At 53.4% G+C, this 22767-nt stretch overlaps 1 protein-coding gene across 1 annotated transcript in view; it reads left to right on the forward strand.

Moving 5' to 3' along the window:
- UBIAD1 (UbiA prenyltransferase domain containing 1) overlaps positions 1–22767 on the forward strand; it is a 106032-nt gene that overhangs the window by 16768 nt on the left and 66497 nt on the right. The window lies entirely within an intron of this gene.

Genomic DNA, 22767 nt, shown 5'->3' on the forward strand with positions numbered 1-22767 from the left:
TTAATAAATCTCATTTTGAATTTAAATCTCTTTAAAAATGTTGAAAGAACCACAGCTGCCTGTCTGTCGTCTTCCCTCCCCTTCTCCTTCCCGCCTCTCCCCTCGCTTCCCTCCCCTCACCGGCTGCCCTGAGCTCCCCCTGCACATGCCAGCCACTCTGGGTGCTGGAGGAGAGATAGGAGAGGTAGGGTCAAGGGGCCTGGCAGAGGGAGGGGAGGGTCTCGGGGTTCCCACTGTTTGGCAAGGGGCTGGATGATTCTGTGCGTGGTGCTGTCTGACCCCAGAGATTATCTCCGCCATCCCTCCCATCTGGAGCAGATGCATGGCTCCCGCGAGTTCGGGAGGCATCATCTTCACGCCAGACAATATCATCTAAGGAGACCCACACTGCAGGGTCTCACCAGCCTTGTTCTCCGCCCTTTTGCTGTCTGACCCGGGAGAGGCTCACATAATGTGTGTTCTCGCCTTTGAGAGTTATGGCGACTCCACGATGGAGTTAAAACGGTTCCGATTTTGTAGCTGAGGCAGCCGAGGCTCCTGCGGCAAGATTAAGCACCTTGCTCCCGATGTCCCCGGGCAGATACAGCCACCCAAGGTGGCAGAGCCAGTGGCCCAGCCAGGATTGGGAGGCAGGTCCTGTGACTCCGAGTCCAGTGCTCTCCCCAACCATGCCGCCAACCTCGATCCCAGCCTCTAGAAGGCAGGGGTGGCATTGGAGGATTGTGGTTTCCAGGTTGCTCCTGAATCGCCCACGTCAGAGACAAAACGCCAAGTAGAGCGGCAGGCCTGACCCTGCGGAGAGCGGGGGAGCGGCGATGGCTCCCCGGGTGGGGATAAGAAACAGGCGAGGAGCTGCTGATTGGGAGATAATCTCTGAGAAATGATCAAGTGCCAGTTGCTTCCGCAGCTGCAGGGCTGCATCTGGGCCCAGTGCTGACGTGAGCTCCACCCCCAGATCCGCATTGTCACTGCTTGTTGGAAAAACAGATGTTATTGTCCTCTGTTCCCATCCCTTTGTCCCTAATAGGCACTTAAGTGCAGGAGGGGGAACGGAGAAACGGGGACAGAATCTGCGTCGATTTCAGGCTCTTTCCGGAAGCTTGCACTTCGGTGGGATTTGCTGCTTGGGGTAGAATGGATGCACGGAAGGACCTCCTCTCCCTGCCCTGAGTGCCCAGGGCTAGCAGGTGCTGAGGACCGGTTCTGGGAGGGGGTGACTCCGTGTCTCCTAGGTGCCCTGCTTGGACTGGACCTTTGGCTGACGTTAGGCAAAGGGCCACCCCTGGCCTTCTGCCTTGACTCCCAGAATTTGGGAGGTTGGATAAGGTCAAGGGCTGATGGGATCAAGGTCTTGAGTCCTATTCTTATTTGGGATTCATTCGTTCGTTCGTTCATTCATTCATTCATTCATTCATTCATCTATTCACTCATTGACCTGCTGCTGAGCACATTTCTTCAGTTTAACCCAAGCTCTGACAGCAGCATGCTGCTTTGCGGGTAAAAACTTCTCGTGGAAGAACAGGACATCCTCTTGCATCAGATCACCGTGGCTCTGACTTAATGGGAGCTCAGAGGCTCTGCTGCACAGAAATTGCTCTGCAGCAACCTGCCCGGTGCCTTGAATCCCACCATCAGTCAGTCTTCTGGATGAAGGCATTGAATTTCCCCAAGGGCCCTGCCGAAACACAAGTGCATAACTGAGGAGGGCTCACAGAGGGGGAAAAAAAGACCTGCCCGTCACCAGGGATGGAGAGACACAGAAGAAGAGAGATGTCCAGCCTCTGGGCTGCTGCCCTGGGAGGGCAGCCTGAGGGGCTGTGTGAGAAAATTAAGGACGCGGGGGAGCAGTTCCTAGAGGGATCGGGTCCTGCGTCTCACTGGCTGCCCAGCTCTGCTCAGACCCACGATGTAAGACGAAGGAGTCTTACGCCAAAGTAAGTCTTACACTTACTAAAGAGTGAGGGGAAACGTTGCATGCTCTGCTGACCCTCAAACCTCAGAAGCTCAGAGATGGGGCCACATCAGTGGGGTAGCAGGGGCAGAGACGGGGTAGAGATGGACGCATGCCCCTACTGCCTTGCCTCTGGCCATCTCTGTTCTGTGCCCGTCTCCTCTCCCAGCTGGGGCCAGGGGCTGATTGCAGGTGAGCTCAGGCCCCCAGCCGGCCACTTCCCTGGGCCATCCCGATGAGTTTGATGAAAGAAGAGAGAACGTCATCACTGATGGGGGTGCGGGAGACCCTGTCCTGCCACACCCCCTTTACCTGATGGGTATTAGGCCTCTAATTAACTGGGGAGGTGCCCACGAGGCAGAGATGCCCTCTGTAACCTCTTACTACTTAATATTCCAAACCTATTTCACCTCCCTGTAGCAGAACTTCTAAAAAAGTCACATAATTAAAGCACATTAGAATTCATTTGAAATGGTTTCCATAAAGACAATTATTATCTAGTGATGATTCTAGGTGAGTGCGTGAGCTTACAGAATACCAGAGCTGAGGGAGGGCTCGCCCCCTCGCCCCACTTTGTTCCGTCCCAGGAATCTCTCAGGAAGGGCCTTTGGAATGTTTCTTAATGCCCTCCGGCCCCTCCCCACCTCACTGCCTTCCACAGCAGCGTGAATACACCATCCACCATCCAGCAGCTTGCCCCCAACCCCTGAGTGATAAGGGGTTGGATGAGGAACATCGTTCAGGAGAAAATGGAAGGAATCTGGCCAGAGTCCCCAAAGCCTTGCTTACCTCTGGTGGCTCTTTATGCCTCCCTCAGACTCCTCTGCCCCCTGCACACTTATCCCTATTCATCCCTTCCCCTTTTCTCAGATCTGGTGTGGCAAAACAGGTGCTCTCTGGAGCACAGGGTTTTGTCGTAGGGACAACACTCAAAAGGCTTAGTATGGAGAGGAAACCCGGGAAGTTGGAAAACCATCTCCTTGTCCCCAACCAGGGACTCCTGATCCAAAAGCCCTGAAGGCAGTGACCGTGCCTAAGTCATTTCCCATGTCTGGGACTTGGGCTGGGCAGATGGGCCTCTTTAAGGCATGTTCCCTTTGAATATACTTTTTTTAAAATTTATTTTTAAAGCTTATTTATTTTGAGAGAGAGAGAGAGAGAGAGAGAGAGAGAGAGAGGAGGAGGGGCAGAGAGAGAGAGAGGGAGAGAGAGAATCCCAAGCAGGCTCTTCACTGTCATCACAGAGTCTGACATGGGGCTGCATCCCAGGAAGCGTGAGATCATGACCTGAGCCGACACCAAGAGCCAGTGGCTTAGCCAACTGAGCCACCCAGACACCCAGAAGTAGTAGAAAGCAGTGGGTACTCCATGAATGGCTTTGACTTGGATTTGGGATGAGCGCATGATATGCAACATGCACTTGTTTGCAAAAGATTTTTTTAAAGTTTATTTTCTTTACTTTTGAGAGAGAGAGGCAGAGAGAGAGAGAATCTCAAGTTAACAGTGAGGAGCCCGATGCGGGGCTTGAACTTGCAAACTGTGAGACCATGACCTGAGCTGAAATCAAGAGTTGGACGCTTAACCGACTGAGCCACCCAGGCGCCCCTGCAAAAGATTTGACTCTGTAAGTGTGTGTGCTGTTGCTAATATTAAAATTAGTTGGCAATTTCTGAGTACATACTACTCAGCTTTGGGGTGAAATCGTCTAGAAGATTCCAGGTGGCAGTGAAGTCAGACTGAGGTAGAAGTAAGAATTTGACATAGGTTATCTCCTCCCTCCACCTCTTGTCCCTTGACTCAGTGTCTGATGTGGTTGCTGTCAGGTTGCTGAAATGCACATTTCTCTCCTGCTTTGATGGGTACCAATGTCAGGTCTTGAATGAAAGCCACCTCCTCTTGGTATGAAGGATGAGAAAGACACTGCCCATTGGAGGAGGGCGCTAGGGGCTGCTTCCAGATTGATGACTATGGTGCCCTGTATGCAACAAACCCCCCTTCTCCCCATGGCACGCCTGTTTGCAATGTGCCTACTCTCCAGTCTTCTTGTCAGGAGGCAGAGTCTCTTTCCCATTCCCTTGAACCTGGGTTGGTCTTTGACTTCCTTTGGCCAATACAATATGGTGGACGTAATGCTTCCCAGCCTAGTCTCTGACAGGCCTTGCTGCTTTTGCCCTCCTCCACCGGGGACTACTCTGAGGCCGCCAGGTGAAGGAGTCAGACCCAGCCTCCTGAAGGGTGAGAAGCCACATGAAGTGGAGATGAACTATCGCAGCTGAGGTCCCCAGACCATCCAGCTGACAAGCCAGCACCAACCACCAGATGTGTGTGCGAGGCCAGTTTTAGGCCCTCTGGCCATCCCAGCCACCAGCTGATTGAACACGAAGGAGTCCGGGAAGAAGCAGGCCAAGACACCCACAGAATCACAAGCAAATAAACAGTTATTCTAAGCCACTAAGTTTTGGGGTGGTTTGTCACACAGCAATTCATCACTGATACAGTTACTGACACCCTTGCCTGAGCACCCACTGGCCAATGCCAGCACCCTAGGGGACAGGACTGTGCCTTCAAATGCTTTGTCCATTCTTCCATCTAGAAGCCCCGGAAGCAACTTTTTTGCCTCAGATTTGTTTCTTTGCTCATCCCCACCAGTTTCCGGGCCTGACACAGCAGTGTCCATTGCTCTTTATTAGTTTAATATATGTTGAAGCTTCCAAATAGATGCTGGGGCCCAGGTGGAACAGATGAAATGTGACTAAGTTCTGGGGGATGATTGATAATGAGTAGGGACTGGAAAATCAATTGTGTTAATTCCTAGTCTGTCACTGGGACCGAGAATTAATGAGAAAATCTGTCTAACTTAATGGTATTTACACATTATACAGAGTGTGATAAAATTGTCGGCAGGTGCTGCCTGGCATTCCAATTACACACGGCCTGCACAGCCTGAGGGGCAGGCGGGTCTGAGCTGCCCAGGACCTGGGCTGGGCATATGGAGACTCGCCCCAACAGCCACACTAAACTCTGAGTAGATCCCAGACCCCTGCGTGGATCTCAGTGGCCCTTCTGGTCCCTGCCATTTGGGGGTGTCCAACTGGCAGTGTCTCTGGGATTTGCCGGAGGGTACATTTACAGGGCTGCTTTGAAGGTAAGCACTCCAGAAGCCACATGGGCAGTTGGACAATGGCCAAGGGTGGGCTCAGTCCTATGGGCTGGCATGATTTGAGAGACACAGATGATCCTCCTGACCCACCTGACCCCTTCCCCATGGAAGGTCAGCACCAGTCCTGCCCTATATACCACATCCACATGACAAGTCACTTTTGGAAGACACCTTGAAAAGCCTCATGGAAAGTGACGGGAGAGTTTTCTTTGGCGTCTGAGTGTTTGCTTCCCTGAAATTCTGTCCTGACCAGGGCCGTCCATGGAGGTGTCCCCGAGAACCCTCAATTCCTGGTATTCACACCCTTGTGTGGCCTTCTTTCATACTGAATAGGACTGATCCGAGGATCCAGTAAGATAATGCAGACATGGCTGCATGTGACTTCTTTTTTTGTTTGTTTTAATTATTTTTCAACGTTTATTTATTTCTGAGAGACAGAAAGAGATAGGATGTGAGAAGGGGAGGGGCAGGAAGAGAGGGAGACACAGAATCCAAAACAGGCTCCAGGCTGTCAGCACAGAGCCCCATGCGAGGCTCGAACCCACGGACCATGAGATCATGACCTGAGCCGAAGTCAGATGCTTAACTGACTGAACCACCCAGGCGTCCCTGCATGTGATTTCTGAAGCCAGTTCATAAAAATGGCGGCAGATTTTGCCTCGCTCTCTCTCATCGCTCACTCTGGGGAAGGCACCACCATGGGGGGAGGAACTGAAGCCTCCTGAGGCCAACAACGAGCACATGGGAGTGAGCCATCTTGGAAGCAGGTCCTCCAGCCCCAGTCAAGCCTTCAGATGACCACAGCCCCGGCTGATGTCTTGACTGCAACTTCCAGAGAGACCCCGAGTGAGCTTGCTCCTGAATCCCTGACCCCCGGAAATGGGGAGGGATCATAGTATAGACATTTGTTATTGTTTTAAGCTGCCAGGTTTGGGGGTACTCTGTTGTGCAGCGATGGATAATAATACTGGTGGGAGGGAGATGGTGGGAGGTCGGAGGGAGAATAATACAGGTGGGGGGGCAGCACCAGGGGTCTCCATGTGGGGTGTGGAGCTGAGGGGCGACCGGATTTTTATTCAAGTGAAACCTACTTGTGTGTTTCACTGCTTCCCATACCCTGCCTTTCCCATCCCGCGCCTTGAATATGCTACTCTCTCTCGGTGACTCGAGGGCTGGGGTGGGGTCCCAGCCCTTCTCACCACCAGAGCTGGCAGCCAGCCGGCTGTCTAATAGAGCGATCACAGCAGTGCTTGGAGGGGAGGCTCTGCAGAGCACAGGGAGCCCTGTAGATTTCAATCTTTTCCCTGTTTAATCTTTCCTTCGCTTCCTTTGGTTCACATGTTTCCACATGCACTGCAGAGTTTCAAAAGATAAGCCCCACAACCAGACATGGCAATCCACCCTGCTGTCCCTCCAGCGGGAGCAGAACTCAGCCAAGCAGGAAGCTACAGACTCCCCAGTTCTGGGAGCTCGAGAAGCCTGCAGGAGTCAGGGACCTGGGAACCTCCACTTCAGGCTGTCACTTCCTTTGGCCTCTGTCTTGGGCCTTCTCAAATCCCATCAGCCCCCCCTGGATGGGCTGGGAGCTGCGTACCCCTGGAGGGGTTGGTCAGCCTGATGCCATGAGGCCTAATGGTCAAGGGCAGGGGTCTTTGAAGTCAGATAGGCCTGAGAGTAAATCTCAGCTCTGCCACTTCCTGCCGTGTGGCTTCAGACAAATGACTTTTTTCTCTGGCATTCGATTTCGCTGGGCACTCAATAAGTAGGAATGGCCAGCCGTGAGACTTAAGTCTGCAGGTGACCCCTCCCCGATCTCAGTGCCCCCCTCCCCCACCGGCCTTCCTCTCGCTCAGCAGGTGAGCCAGACAACTCTCCTGCCTCCGAGCACTGGCCAGGCTGGGATGCTGTGTGACATAAGGACATTAAGCAATCCTTCAGGCCAAAGAATCCCCACATAACAAATTCATTCTGTGTAATAAAGAACTTGGCTGCACCCCTGTTCTGAACGTTTGAGATCCGAATTGCTGCCTTGGAACTTCAGAGACGGAGGAAGAAGAAATGAGCTCAGGGTCTCTGGGAAAAGACCTTTAAACCTGTTTTGGAAATCAGACTTGTCTGACTGCGGCACATCTCCCCTCCAGGTTTGGATGAAGGGAAGGGACTCTGGAGGGCTGCCTGTGGGGGCACAGGGAACAGTGGGTAAGGAAGGACAAGGTTCAGGAAAGGAGGGTGACAGGGACACACACATGCCCTCCTCCTGCCTTCATATGGCTCCCGTCTTCCTGCCCAAGGCTGCCTTTGACACTTGCTCTTTCGTTCATTTACTCACTCAACATCCTGACGTGGAGCACCCCTGGCTGCCAGCGAACAGGCAGGAAGGGCCGGGTTGATTAATGAAAGGTGAGTTCTAAATCCCAGAGTTTATGGAACCAATCCTTGCAGCTCAGCCCCCGCTCAGGAGTCCGTGAAAATAGACGTTATCATGGGGGTGCCCACAAAGGGTGACAAAAACGGTCCACGCGAGACTGGGAAGGCTGTCACAGAAGAGGGCATGTTTGAGCTGGGTCTCGCAGGCTGAGCAGGAGTTCCTCTCGGGAGGAAAAAGAAAGTGAGGAGGAAGGGGTGGAGACGAGAGGAGCAGAAAGGGCATTCCAAGGCAGAGAAAGCAGCCTATTCAAGGCACAGAGGTGGGGAGAGCATGGTGTTTTTGAAAACAGCAGAACACAGCAGTGGTCTTCACTTAAAGTGCGTGGAGAAGGTACATGGGGATGTCTTCTCTCAGCTCCACACCCCAGGTGGAGCCCCCTGGTGCTGCCCGCCCATCTCCCTCCTACCTGACACAGAGTCACCTCTGTGAGTGACCATCACCTCACAACAGAGTACCCCCAAACCTGGAAGCTTAAAATAAGGACAAATCTCCACACTTGAGATCCCTCCCAGTTCCTGTGGGTCAGGATTTCAGGAGCAAGCTCACTCGGGGTCTCTCTTGAGGTTGCCATCAGGAGGTCGGCCTGGGCTGTGGTCATCCGAAGGCTTGACCGGGGCTGGAAGACCGTTTCCGAGATGGCTCACTCCCGTGTGCTGGTTATTGGCCTCAGGAGGCCTCAGTTCCTCCCCCCCCCCATGGTGGTGGCTTCCCCCAGAGTGAGTGATACGAAAGAGAATGAGGCAGGAGCTGCCATGGTTTTTGGGAACTGGCCTCAGAAGTCACAGTCAATCACGAAGGCTGGCAGCTTCCTCTATACTCCAGACAAGCACTGCTGACGGCATGGCTACTGGGGTCCCTGGGGTGGTTGTCCCTGCCCCCCCCCAGAGTGGCCAGCCCCTAAAGATTGTGATGTAGGTGTGCCCATGACTCTGGGAAATCTTGACATGAGTACCTGCAGTCAGGAAGGCAGACTCTTGCCGCACACCCACTTGAAACTCTGTCACCATCCTGTGTTTCCCCACACACCTCACCCTCTGCTTGCTGCACCCCTGCCTTGCTTTATCTTTCATACCAAAGGACGATGCTATTGGAGCACAATTGGAGCACAGGGGAAGCAATGACCCCAGCTTTATGGAGTACTGACTGTGTGTTAGGTGAGTACTGAGCACAGTAAAGGGGCTAACCTCTTACAGCCTCTCTGTGGGGGTGCTGTGTCCCCATTTTACAGATGAGAAAACTGAAGCACAGAGAGGGTAAGTAGGCTTGCCCAAAGCCACCCAGCCCTTAAGTGGCAGAGCCGGGTTCTACCTCCACAGCCCATCCTGCTAACCTTATATTTATTGCATCTGTGAAGCCACGGTTCATCAGACAGAGGTGGGGGTTCACAGTGCAGCGAGAGAGACGGAGGTTAGACATCTAGAAGGTTCTCCAGGCCACGAGGCCTCAGAGTAGCTTTGTCCCCTGTGTTCAGAAAACGGATCTTCCAGACTCTAGGGAGCACTGAGGCAGCAGTCAGGCCAAAGGGCTATGGCCTTTTTTTTTTTTTTTTTTAATTTTTAAGAATTGTGGTAAAATAGGGGCGCCTGGGTAGCTCAGTCGGTTAAGCATCTGACTCTGGATTTCAGCTCGGGTCATGATCTCACAGTTTGTGGGTTCGAGCCCTGCGTCGGGCTCTGCACTGGCAGTGTGGAGCCAGCTTGGGATTCTCTCTCCGCCCCTCCCCTGCTGGTGCTCTATCTCAAAATAAATAAATAAACTTAAAACATTGTGGTAAAATACACATAATATAAAATTTACCATTTTAACCATTTTTTAAGAATACAGTTAGTGCGTTCACATTGTAGGCACCGTCCATCCCCAGGACGTCTTTGTGACACCTTGAGATCTCTGCTGGTCCCCAGTTCTCCTGCCAACCTGGCCCCCTTCCCTCCCCGCTGCCGGGGCTGGGACCAGCGGAGGCAAGAGCAGATTCTGCTCTTTAGAGGGGAGGATTAAAATGATCCACCTCTGGGGCGCCTGGGTCGCTCAGTCGGTTGAGCGTCTGACTTCGGCTCAGGTCATGATCTCGCGGTTTGTGGGTTTGGGCCCCGCGTCGGGCTCTGTGCTGACAGCTTGGAGCCTGGAGCCTGTTTTGGATCCTGTGTCTCCCTCTCTCTCTGCCCCTCTCCCGCTCATGCTCTGTCTCTCTCTCTCTCTCTCTCAAAAATAAACATAAAAAAATAAAATAAAAATAAAAAAAATAAAATGATCCACCTCTGAGGTCTGCTGTCTGCTTCAAAGGCCCGCAGCCGCAGCACGGATGATGGGCTGTAATGTGGCATGAAAGGGAGTTTATCTATAGTACCGGGAGCTCGGTAACTCATAAACCTTTCATTAGTTTTACATCGATGACGGCTCAAGTCCTCGGAAGTAGATTTCGGCTGGAAGATAGATGTCTCTATAAATCATCATCTCTGAAAATTAGGGAAATCGAGGGAGCCTTTTTATAGGATTTCCCGGCCGCTCACTTGCATTCCTGCCCCCTTTCCGAGCTGACGTTGGATTCCAGCCTCATGCCCTCAGACGGAAAACATGATCGGAGGCTTGGAGAAGGGACGAGAAAGGGCACCAAACCGCCCTCCCTTCTCCTGGGCCACCTCCAAGCCTGGAGGCTGCAATTCTGCTCCTATATGGGCTGTCTTATTATCTACAGAGAGGCTCAGGGAAGGAGCTTTCTGGAGGGTGTTTCTGTGAGAGAAAGAAATCAAGCAGCAGCAGGGGAGCAGACAGAGGAGCTTGAAAATCTAGCTCTCACCAGAAATGGGAAGGAAGAGGGGAGTCCTTTCCTTGCTGATGAGAACAAGAGTGATGAGAACCGCACTTCGAGCCGGGTCTGTCACGGAGACAATCACCAGTGTGTTTTAGGTACTATTGGGAACGTTTCTTATCTGCTATGGACTGTATTAGCGATGTATTATCATTACCCGCCCACTTTATGGATAAGGAAACCGAGGCCTAGAGAGGCCAAGCGACCTGCCAAAGATGACACGGCCGAAAGTGGCAGGGCTCGGGCCTGAGCCCCTGCCTTACACGGCTGCTCCTCATCCTGGGGGCCGCCTCTCTTGGGCCTGACTTTAACAATGCCACCTTCCCCTCTCTCAGTCTGATTCTTCATCTCCCAAATAGAGAATCAACTTCATGTCCCCCAGACGTGAAGTAGGAGGCGAGCCAGCCAGGAAGCTCAAAGCTTGGAGCTCTCCCGAAGGATAAACTTCCTCCAAAGGCAGGGAAAGCTGTTCGTTTCCGGATGATGTCCACACCTCTGATTCATGGTGTCTTCGCCATGTCTCATGGAGACTTGGTGAGTGTGCCCATTTTACAGATGGGGAAATTCAGCCCCGCCCTCCCTCTCTCCCCTTTGCCGTTTCAATCACACAGTTAGTAAATGGCCGAGGCCGGCTAGAAGCGGGTCCTGGCTTATCCTGTGGTGTCAGAGGCGGGCGGACCCCTCAGCCACCACAAATGGGCTCTGTGGAAGGCCATGTCTCCAGCCAGGGTGTCAGGGCATCGGTCCCCTCTGCTCCTTCTCATCCAGGGAGGGGTCGTCTTCCCAGTGGGTTCCCTTCTGTTTTGCTCGGCCGCAGCCTCAGAGGCTCCTGTCCCCACATCCCACTCCGCCCCGGGCTGCCCTAAACGTTCAGGCAGACTAATTACAAGAAACCGCAGAGAAGCTATGGCAGAGAAGCGGGCGGGTGATTTGATGGACTGGGTGGGCCTCAGGACACCTGGTGTTTGCCAGGTGCCGTTAGGTTCCCAACAAGCCAAAGACTTTTCAATTTCCTTTCCTCTCCCCGGCTCTTGCCCCTGCAAGCTGAGCAGTGATGGAACGAGGGAGGGAGCCAGAGGGGAGGCGTTGCGGTCTCTGCTGTGTGCTGGCTGCAGAGCAAGAAGGCTCCCAGCAAGTAGTGTCCCAGGAGGACTTTTGTTCAGAAATAATACGCACGAGGATTTATTTCCTCATTGCTGGGCTTCCAGCTAAGGGCCGGCTTGCTTCCGCTTGGCTCGGGCAGGAGAACTCCCCTAAAGGTTTCAGCGAAGCAGCCAAAGAGTCGGATTCAACTAGCATTAACTGAGCACCTACTGTGTGCGAAGCCCTGCACCCGCGGCTTTATTTACGCCACGGAACCTTCGGAGCCACCTTCTGCGTTTGGGATTCTTGTTCCCATTCTACAGATGGGGAAGGCGACTTCTTCAAGAGTCCGTAGTTAGTAATAACACTAGCAGCTGACATTTACTTTCTACGCGGACTTGCCACGAGCCAGTTACACTCAATGAGCTCTACCCCTTTAACTCATTGCATCCCAACAGCCCTGGGAAGTAGGTACTACTATTATTCCCATTTTGCGGATGAGGAATCTAAAGCCCGGTGAGATCGAGTAATTGTCTCAGGTAACAGAAGTTGTAAGTGATGGAGCTGGGGTCCAAATTCGGGCCAGCCGGCACCAGGGACCACGTGGCAGAGCTAGAAATCCCATCCAGTTCTCTGGCTCATGACCCGGTTCCTAAATACCACAGTTATTCTTGGCTTGGTGCCCTTCCCGTCCATGCGGAAGGATGGGGTTTGAGGGACTGTATCCACATACCTAAAGATCTCAGCAATTGTAAGGCCAAAACTTGGATGGACGTCTTGCTCGGGACATTTCAGTAGCAAGTTATAGAAACCCGACTTAAGTAGTTTAAACAGAGGGGCTCTTTTGATTCCAGTGACTGGGGAGTCCAGGGGTGGTGGATCCAGGGATCAAATGACATCATCAGGGCTCAGTCTGTCTGCCTCTGGACCTCATTCACCAGCAGTGATCTCTTCTGTCCTCGTGGTACGGAGGTGGGTGGGGGGGGGCGCTGCATATGCTGGCAGTGTGGGCACGGCTCCAAGGCTCCCAGCTAAGAGGCTGAGTGGGAGCTGAAATATACCCGACACTCTGCTTGCCAAGCTCTGTCTCCTGATATACAAAGTAGTGTTGGCCCAGAGGGGCGCTTTTCCTAGTTCTTCTGCCGGGAGGACTCACCTATTCCTTTTTTTTTTTTTTTAAGTTTATTTACTTTGAGAGGGACAGAGGGGGTGTGAGCGGGGGAGGGGCAGAAGGAGAGAGAGAGAATCCCACGCAGGCTCCATCCACACTATCAGTGCAGAGCCCCATGTGGGACCCGAACTCACAAACCGTGAGATCATGACCTGAGCCGAAATCAAGAGCCAGACGCTTAACCGACTGAGCCACCCAGGTGCCCCTCAGCTATTCCTAATACATGTAAGATGTGTATGGACCATGGGTAATCCTGACCCGTTGTCTTGGGGTCCGGGACCAGGTGCACACCAGCACTCCCACACCCCCACTTGGCAACTCTATCAGATCCACACACTTAGTGAATATTCATGGAGCCCCTACCACGGGACACGTACTGACTAATTTCCTGCAAACGTTCTGCCCTCTGGCAGCTTACATTCTGGTAAGGGATCCAATTGGCTTTGCTTGGGTCACATGACCACACTTGGACCAATCACTATTGCCCAGGGCACTTGATTGACAGCCTCACCGGGACCACCTAGAACCTGGGTGGTTGCTCCGAGGAAATCGGAAGATTAGGCTGCAGAGGTAACTGACATCCGTTGAACTGTGGGGTCCCAGGAAAGTCTTGGTCCTTCTCTTCTTTGGCCAGTAACTTTCCCACCTGCATGGGGAGATGCTATCCCTAAAGGGCTCAGCCATCCGCCTATCACAGGTGAAAAGTTCCTCAGGTCTTGCTCAGAAAGGTCATGGGTCAGGACTGTTTACCCAACATCATCGTGGGCGTGACTTTCAGTTTGGGGAAGAAGAAAAATGATGGCACCTAGGGGATTGTCTGGAGGGTGTCCATGTCAAGGATCAGGGCCTAAATGGGGTTCCCAGTTCAGTTGTCTGTGGGTTGGTGGGGGTTTTACTGGGTCTGATGAACATGGAGTACTAGTTATGTGGCAGGGGCTTCACCTGCTCTGTCTCATGTAAGATCCGCATCTGCCAGGGAGGCATCGTCGTCCCATTTTGCTGGTGAAGAAACTGAGGCTCAGAGAGGTAAGGTAACAGAAATAGGTTCACTCGCTGTGCTGGCTCCAAAGGCCCCCCACTGAGCCCACAGAGACACTCCTCAAGCAGAGGGCGCCCTCCCCACACGACCTGTCACATGACCTCTTGAAGACCGGTTTCAGCTCCTGGTCCCTGCCTCTCCTTCTCCAGCCCACCCACTCCTAGAGGCTCAGCAAACCCTCCTGCAGCTTGTACCATCTTGTACCATCTCCCCTGCTCCCACTTACATCTGGGCGGCATCTTCTGGGTTCCTGAGCACTTTCCTGTGCTCTCACCATCAAAGGGTGAACATCATCCATTCCCGGAGGCCACCTCCTCCTCCCAGGTGGCCCATCCCAGGCACAAGGTCAAACCCTAGCTGAATCACATGGCCTGTCTGCCGCTAGAGGGAGCCCCCAGCGTGGCCTTGTGGCTTTCTGGGGTGCTGAGGGGTGGGGCCCTGTAGAGGGCGCTGGGGATGTCTTGCCAAGAGTCTCACGGAGACTGGGGTGTCCCGACAGGATGATCCCTCCGGAGACCAAGAGGCTCTGGTCTGTGGGCTCAGCATCTCCACGATTAAAGAATAAGTCTGGGGAGATGCGAAGAGCTGGAAATGGAGCCCCGGCGTCCAGAGCTGTGGCCTCAGGCTCTGCCTCCCCTCCTCTGTCCGCTGCTGCTGCTCACATTTACTGGAAGCCAGAAGAGAGCACGTGAGACTCAGCAGCCCATCAGCGGCTTTGGTGTTCCTCATTCATTGATTCACTGACTCATTCATTCAGAAAATATTTGAGCACCTCTACGTGTGAACCCTGGGCTAGGCCTTGGAGATACAGACCATGGTGAGCCAGACGCAGCCTCTGCTGTCATGGAGCAGTTAGTCTTGCTGGGGGGCGTATAAGGGAGAGATGCATAAACAAGCCATTGTAGGGGCGCCTGGGTGGCTCAGTGGGTTAAGCGTCCGACTCTTGGTTTCAGTGCAGCTCATGATCTCACGGTTTGTGAGTTCGAGCCCCGCATCTGATTCTACACTGACAGTGCAGAGCTTCCTTGGGATTCTGTCTCCCTCTCCCTCTGCCCCTCCCCTGCTTGCTCTCTATTCCTCTCTAAAATAAATCAATAAATCAATCCATAAATAAAATGAAAAATAAAAGATAAATAGACTTAAAAGCCCCCAAGCAATTGTAGTGTTGTATGTTACTTAACATACACTCCAGGTACACACGGGACGTACTTAACCTCTACCGTGGGGGACAGGAAGGCTTCTCAGGGAAAAGATGACCTCTAAGCTGAGACCCAAAAGAGCCGAGAATTAGCTAGGCAAAATGAAAGTGTCGCAAGCAGCGTGATCAGTTTGTACAAATGCATGCACACACGCATGTATCCATCCAACAAATACTTTTCTAGCACCTACTATGTTTCTAGATGCTGGGGCTGGCTATAGTGGTGAGCCAGGCAAGCAGTGTCCCAACATCAGGGTGCTTATGTGCCGGTGGAACATAGCCTCCAAAGAGGCCACAGGGACATATGCACCCCCATGTTTATAACAGCACTATCAACAATAGCCAAAATATGGAAAGAGCCCAAATGTCCATCGATGGATGAATGGATAAAGAAGATGTGGTATATATATACAAGGGAGTATTATTTGGCAATCAAAAAGAATGAAATCTTGCCATTTGCAACTATGTGGCTGGAACTAGAGGGTATTATGCTAAGTGAAATTAAAGAAAGACAAATAGCATATGACTTCACTCATATGAGGACTTTAAGATATAAAACAGATGAACATAAGGGAAGGGAAGCAAAAGTAATATAAAAACAGGGAGGGGGACTTAAATATGGAGAACAAACAGAGGGTTACTGGAGGGGGTGTGGGAGGGGGGATGGGCTAAATGGGTCAGGGGCACTAAGGAATCTACTCCTGAAATCATTGTTGCACCATATGCTAACTAACTTGGATGCAAATTAAAACAAAAAACAAAACAAAACATAGACGCACCTTAAAGTCACCAAGTTGCGCACGTTAAATATGTATAGTTTTTGTATATCAATCATTCGTCAATAAAGATGCTAAAAAAAAAAAAAGAGGCCATAGGGAACCATGTGGAAGAGACAGGGGCCTCTCCCCTTTTCAGAGTACTCTGGGCCTCAGTCTCCATTCTCTTCCTGATGAGCCTTGCGACTAGCCCCCAAGCCTTCCCTTGACGGTCAGATGTAGGGATGTCACCCAGTCCATGGGGGAGGGCGCACCTGTGCCAACGTAACAATAGCCCGGACGGAGGCCTGCTGAGCGGTTCTGCTAATTACAGTGATGAATGGGTTTAATTTACTTGGAAGAGTAATGTGCTGTCACTCTATTGTCAGAGATCAGCCCCAGTGTCTGCTCCCTCCCCTCTCCCCGACAGGTGCCTGCCCAAGCTCTTGTAGCTTCCCCACTGGTGGCCCAGGCCCTTTCCTGCTCATCACCGTGTCTGCTTGGGACCTGTCTGCTGCCTCCTCTGGTGGCCAGGGGAGTAGAATTCTTAATCTTTTTTTTTTTTTTTAATGTTTATGTATTTATTTTGAGAGAAAGAGAGAGAGAGAGAAGGGGAGGGGCAGAGAGAAAGGGAGAGAGAGAATCCCAAGCAGGCTCTATACCACCAACGCAGAGCTTGAAGCAGGGCTCGAACCCACGAGCCACGAGATCGTGACCTGGGCCAAGATGAAGGGTTGGATGCTTAACCAACTGAGCCACCCAGGCACCCCAAGTAGGGGGAGAATCCTTATGTGTCTCCACTGCAGAGAGTTGTGGAGCCACAGCTCATTGGGAAGGGTAGACCTTCCCATTTCCTGGGTCATCACTGCTCGGGGCAGAGAGCCCCCATCTCCTGTTGCCGCCACACCTCCCACCCCTCTATCTCATCTCCTAGATGAAGCCATTTTATGCGGTTCCACCTTCCGGCTCTAGGGCATGAATGCTGGGGGACAGGGAGCTTCTCAGGTGCTCTGTTTGTTGAATGAATGCGTGAATGCGTGCATTCGTGAAAGGTCCATGAGAACCTCACCCCCCCCCACCCCCACCCCATGTGCCTCAGGCCTTGTAACAGGATGACTTTGGATCCTGGCGCTTTCCTTCTCCAGATCTTGTGTGTCTCCCTTCTCCTTCTCCAGATCTTGTGTGTCTCCCTTCTCGGCTCTACTCCCGGGTGACGTCTGTAGGCAACGGGGGCCCAGACTCTTCATTCTGCAACCTCCAGACTCTTCATTCTGCAACCTTAGCGATGTAAGACCACACAGCACGGAAGCTGAACGGAAGTTGAAGCCTGGTGATCTGAGCCCATTGTGGGCGGAGCAAGACATCAGGACCAGGATGTGCCGCCCTACAGCCAGAGAAGCCCAGGTCCCCACTTCTAGAGGATGGTTTCGAGCCTCCCGCTTGGGCTTCCTTTGACTGCTACCATTTTTACAGTCATCCTGGGAGGGGCAAAGCTTCCTTGTGATCAACAGACCGTCTTCTCCTGCTCTCTGGCCTGACTCCCCACCTCTGCACCCGACACTGCTCTGCAGCATCACATCTGAGTGGGGAGCTAGGAGGGGGCTGTCTTCTCAGAGCCACCCTAGGAGCTTTCTCCTACTTTCCAGGCCAATCCTGAGACCATGTTCAGGTCTCCTGGTTCCTCCAGGCCCAAGGACCGTTATTGCCAAGACTGTCCTAGCCTTGGGTCAGTGGTGTCAGCCTAGCCCCTCCCCTCCCCCCCCCCACCCCACCCCAGGGCAGCTGGGACAAGCTCGGCTGAGTGGATGGCCTTGGTCAGGGGAGAAGGGAGTGGTGTTTGTTTTGTTCGTTCATTGCCACGCTTGCCTGCCCGAGTAGGCAGCTGGCTGGCAGGATGCTCTAGGGAGACCTTCCCTCGGCTTAGCCAGGCATGACTGGTGCCGGGAGCCGGTCAGGGTTTGGTGGGGATAGGGCTGTGTTTCCATCTGCTCTCCCTGTGGGTGCAAGAGACCTCCCCCGTCAATCCTTCTGCCCAGTTAGAACTGGACAGAGGCAGCAAGGCGGCGGGGGCGGGGGGAGGGTCATGGCCAGCCTGAAAGAGAGAACACCTCCTCCCGGGAGGGAAGCCAGTCAGAAGACCTGGTTGTCATCTGGGAGGGGTAGCCTCAGCTCTGCCACTAGCGGTCTGCGATGGAGGCAGGTCACGTCCTGCTTGGCCTCAGTCCCTCCATCTGTAATATAGGAGGAAAAGGTCTCTTCTAGTTCTGGGATTCACCATCTATAATTCCTGCCCCAAGACACAGCCGGGAATGGAGCAGGGTGGACCCCTCGTGGGATGTCCAGCACTGGCCAGAAGCGCGGCCACCAGAGCCGGCACCTGCTGACCGGCTAGCTCCCTGCAGACGTGGGAACAGCTGGGTCCCAGCAGGCGAGAGGCCACGTCGATAATTGACTCCTGCCATGGGGGGAGCTGGCCCGGCCTCATCAGTATGCAGTGCCCGTGCAGAGTGCTTAAGAAAAACTTATTAATTTCCCCTCCACAAAGACTGAGGGCTCGGCAGTAATCACAGTATCAAGTCGTAATAAAAAAAAAAAAAAAAAAAAAATCCCTCCATTGAAAATAGCAGTTGGGACTCTGGAGAGTTCAACAGGAAAAGATTGTATTAAGATAAAGGAGATGATAGCCGAGCAGACATTAAAGGTTGTCATTGTCTGGTAAATCACATCAGGGAGGCCCCAGGACTGCTGTATCCCAGTGAGAGAGTGAAGACCCGTGCTCCTGACCCGGCTACACATCCCCCACCCCCAACTGGCCCACCTCTCCCCCACCTCCTTCCCGCCCTCAGGCTTTGGAGCAAATGCAGGAATCTCCTGTCCCTGTGAGCGGCAACTGGCCTGAGTACCCTCATTAGGGGCAGAGGGAGGGACAGGCTGCAGATTCTGGAGGCTGGATCTCTAGCCTGACAGTGGGGATTCTGGAACATCTGTCAGTGGCAGAGGGGCCTGGGAGAAAGGGACTGTTTCTGGGTCACCTGTCCGGTTGGCATGTTCCTTGTGGGGACAGGAGTACCAGGGCCTGAACCCCCTGGACATTGCCCTGACTTGCCTACTAGACGGAGGCTGATTCAGAGAGGGTGTTCCCGACCTGCCAAGGGGGAGGCCCATCCTGGTGGAAAAGTCCAAAGAATTCTAGTAAGGAGTTATCAGGATGAAGCCACACGCAGCGAGGTGCCAGATGACCATTGCCCTCTGGGGCTCTCAGCAAGTAGTGATTGGCTGAGTGGGGTGCAGGGCAGAGCCAGGGGGTGGGGAGGTCCTTGCTCTTTGACATTTTCACTTGGCCGAATGAGAGGTTGTGCGGGCTCTAAAAATGCAGTCTGAGCTGAAAGTTACACTGGACTCAGAACAAGAAGTTTCCGGGTGTCAGCGGTTGGGAGTCCACCTAGAAGAGTGGAGTCATGATGGGCTTCCCCTGTCGTTACTGAGGGGACATTCCAATGGGAGGTCAAGAGGACAGACTCCTTGGCGTTGAGTTCTGGCTCCGCTATGTATTAGCTGTTCGTCCTTGGGCAAGTTATTCAACCTCTCTGTGCATCAACTTCCTTATCTGTAGAATGGTGGTAATAGTATCTACCTCGTAGGGTTGTGATGAGGGTTATCATACATGAAGAGCTCTAAATAAAAATCTGCTCTTATCCCTCAGTCGTCCTTGTCTAAGGTCACATAGTCAGCAGGTGGCCAAAGCACATCACTGGACCACCTCCCGCCCATCACCTTCTTTCCACAAGCCACTTCTTGAGGAGTCCAGCGTGGTGGCCAAGAGCTTGGGCTTCGAAGCCCAGAACGCTCAGGGTTCAAATCTTGGCCTCAGCTCGGGCAAGTGACATTACTTCTCAGACTCTCAGCTTCCTCTCCTACAGAGAAGGAGGGTGGCCAAGGCAGGCAGCTTCCCTGGGGTCTCTGCCTGTGGATGTCAAGCCCAGAAGGGCAGGGTCCCCCACTCTCATCCCTCCAGGTGGCATCCGTCCCTCTGCAGCCGCGAAGCCGTGGGCACCAGGGACTGTTCTGGAGTTGCCCTGAAGTTTAACGAGGCTGAGCCGAGAGGGCCAGGCGTATTAAGTGTGATGGGGTTGTGTGGAGATTAATGTGAGGCTGGGTGAAATAGCTAAGGCAGTCCTTTTCCCAGTTAATATGCACACTTAAGGAACGATTGGAGAGTGTGAAAACATTTAAAAGGAATGCTAATTTCAGCAGGAGAGAGGAGAAATTCTGGGGAGAGGGATGCAGAAGGGTGGAGCTGGGGTAGAGGTGGGGGGGGGGTCCTGCTCAGAGTTCTGCGCTGCGGGGTGGTTCTCTGAGGGCCTCTCTGTGCCCACCCGTCTCTAGAAACACAGGCCTAGGAAGGCCCAGAGCAGAAACTGGGGTGCATGGGGTGACTCTGGACCTAGGTCTGGGCTCTGCTGGGCTGGAAACTTGTGGAAGTAGGGGTCCTTGTCTGCCCTGTGAAGAATAGGAACAAAGTCAAGGTGGAGGGGCAGAGTCAAGGTAAGGGCCTGGGAGGGCTTCCTGGAGGAGGTGTTGTTGGACTGAGCCCTAAAAGAGGGGTTAGGAGGAGGAGGTGGGACCTTTTGGATGTTGGACTGTTCATCCAGGAGATCCCGGTGGGATGGGGCAGCCCAAATGCAAGGTAAGATCCAGGCTTCTTCAGGCTTATGTCCAGGCTCTAGAAGGGTCCTCATGAACGAGCTAGAAGGAGGCCAAGGAGTAGCCTTTTCTTCCTCAGGGGAACTCTTCCTCTGGAGCCTCTGGATGGGAAATGGGGATTCTCTGTTCCCACATCCTACAAATGTCACATGCCCTCTCAGCCCCGGGGGCTGGACATAGTACTTACCCCCATGTCCCCCACCCCCCACCAGGGTTGACGCTTCCTTCCAGAGGCTCATCCTTTAAGCACTAAATGTGTGTCACCCAGGATCTCTCAGGGACCCCAGAGCTCTGAGACCGCAGCCCATCCCATCCACTAGTCCCGCTTAAGGGTGGAGTGAGCCCATCCCCCAGCCTCTGGTTCCTGCCACGCCCACCAGAGACCTGAGCGCTGAGCGGGTAGTGCTTGCAAAGCTGCTCGGATGAAAAACCTCTCTAAGTGCCCAGTGTGGTTATTAATAACGTCTCTCGGCTCCGAATGCCTCTTTAATTCCTCTGCTTAAACCACTCAGGAATCCATAACACTTGCCCCTTAGCCTGTGGTTATTCTACTCTCTTAATGGCCTTTTATGGAGGGACCTTATTGAAAGCTTTTCCCTAGCTTGAGTAAATCATGTCCTCTGGGTAATCCTTGCCTGCAATTTTATTAACTTCTTATGAGAGGTCAGAGGGACCAGAAGGAGGCCAGTGTTTCGTCCGTGTTCTGTCCCGTCCAGTCTCAGCACTGTCCCTTACCTGGCTGGGGGCCTCAGAGAGGAGGTATTTGGGGCCAGACCTTGGAGATCAAGAATGCCAATGCCCCTCCTTCCTGTACTCTCGCCGGTCAGTCTTTCTACGTGGGTAGGGGCTGGGAGGCCAGGTAGCATGAGCTGGGCCCAGGGGGAAGCAGGGCCAGGCACCAGGAAGGGCGGTACTCACATCAGTGTCCTGGTCCATCAGTCACCTGCTGTATCAGTCACCTGGCACGTTGTCTACCTGGTGCGTTAGTCACGAGGCACATTAGTTACCTGGTGCATCAGACGTTTGGTGAGCACTAGATTGGACAGCAGGGGTGAGGAAGCAGAACCAGAGAAGGGCACTGAGGCCCCAAGTTGGGAACTGCAAAGGGTAAAGGACCACACGAATGCAAGGTGTTAATAATAGGGAAAATTGTGTGCAGGGGGAGGGGGAATATATGGGAACCCTGTGTGCTTTCTCCTCCATATTTCTGTAAGTCCCAAGCTGCTCTAAAAAATAAAGTCTGTCTTTTTTTTTGTGAAAAAAAGCAAAGGAGTCTTCAGGAAACAGAGATGCCTAGAAAAGAGCAGGGGTCCCCCTGGGAGTCCGGGATGATTTTCAAGGTGCCTGTGTGCCTCTCTCTTGCCCCAGGGGGGAGGGAAGAGGGGAGTCGGGGAGGGCTGGGAGAGGGGAAGAGGATAGAAATGGGGCTGAGGCGGGACTGGGTGTGGGGGGGGGGGAGGAGGGGTTTCTCAGGGGAGCCTGAATTCACCTCTCCTGTCTGTTCCTTGGGCCGGAAGCAGGGGCGCTCACAGAAGAGGACCATCCCAGGTCGATATCCAGCTGTCCCTTCTTGTTCCAACTCTGAACCCCGAAAAGATGCCAGCCCCTCTCCTCTGGTCTAGTAGAAGGCCAGGGCAGCCACCGGGCCAGCTCCGGAGCTCTGTTGGACTTTCTCCCACCACCCCCCCCCCCCCCAGAGGGTTATAAACCATCATTATGACTGCAGCAAAAGCGTGGCTAGAGGAAGGGGGGGAAGGGCAGGAGGCAGGGCTGAATCCCACTTTGGGAGGGGGCCCGTGTCTTCCTCCAGCTGTCCCCAGGAAGGGTCTCAGAGGGGTTTCCAGCCCTCGATGATCAGGGGCAACAGAGGTCTTGCGAATTCTATCTGGAGCCTAGAGAGACGGATTCCTCATGGGCGGCTCAGTGAGGAGCCACTGTTCGTGTCCCATTGTCTGGGCCCAGACGGTTGGCCATCAGAGGAGGGGTCTGGGAGTCCCCTGTCCTTCTCCAACTCCGGGAAGTAGGGTGAGCACCAGACTTGAGGGTCAGGAGCCAGGCTATTCCTGCCTGCCCGTAAGAGGGGCCAGTTCTGAGATCCAGCCTGTGGCAGGAGAGAAAGCCGGCTCCGGCTGTCCCTTGGCCCTGCTTTGGCCGGCTCTGGGCTTGGAGCCGAAGGCCTGTTCTGATGCCCTCACCCTCTCTCTGAGTCCCTAGCAATAGTGGCTGGCGGGCACTGGCACTTAGCACGTGCCAGGCTGTGCGTCAAGGGCTTCCCACGTGTGATTTCAGCCTCGCAACCACCTTCTCTAGATAGGCCCCCTCCTCCTGACGGTCACCCGTTGCTTCACCCCTCCTCCCCGCCCCTTCGCGCAGATCCCAAGGCCCGGTAGTAATTGTTGCCTTGTTGCCTGTCTTCCCTCGGAGACTGTAAATTCCCCTTGTTGGCTGCAGCATCCCCAGCATCCCCGCTAA

The sequence above is a fragment of the Leopardus geoffroyi genome, chromosome C1 (assembly GCF_018350155.1).
Source record: "Leopardus geoffroyi isolate Oge1 chromosome C1, O.geoffroyi_Oge1_pat1.0, whole genome shotgun sequence".
NCBI classification, from domain to species: Eukaryota; Metazoa; Chordata; class Mammalia; order Carnivora; family Felidae; genus Leopardus; species Leopardus geoffroyi.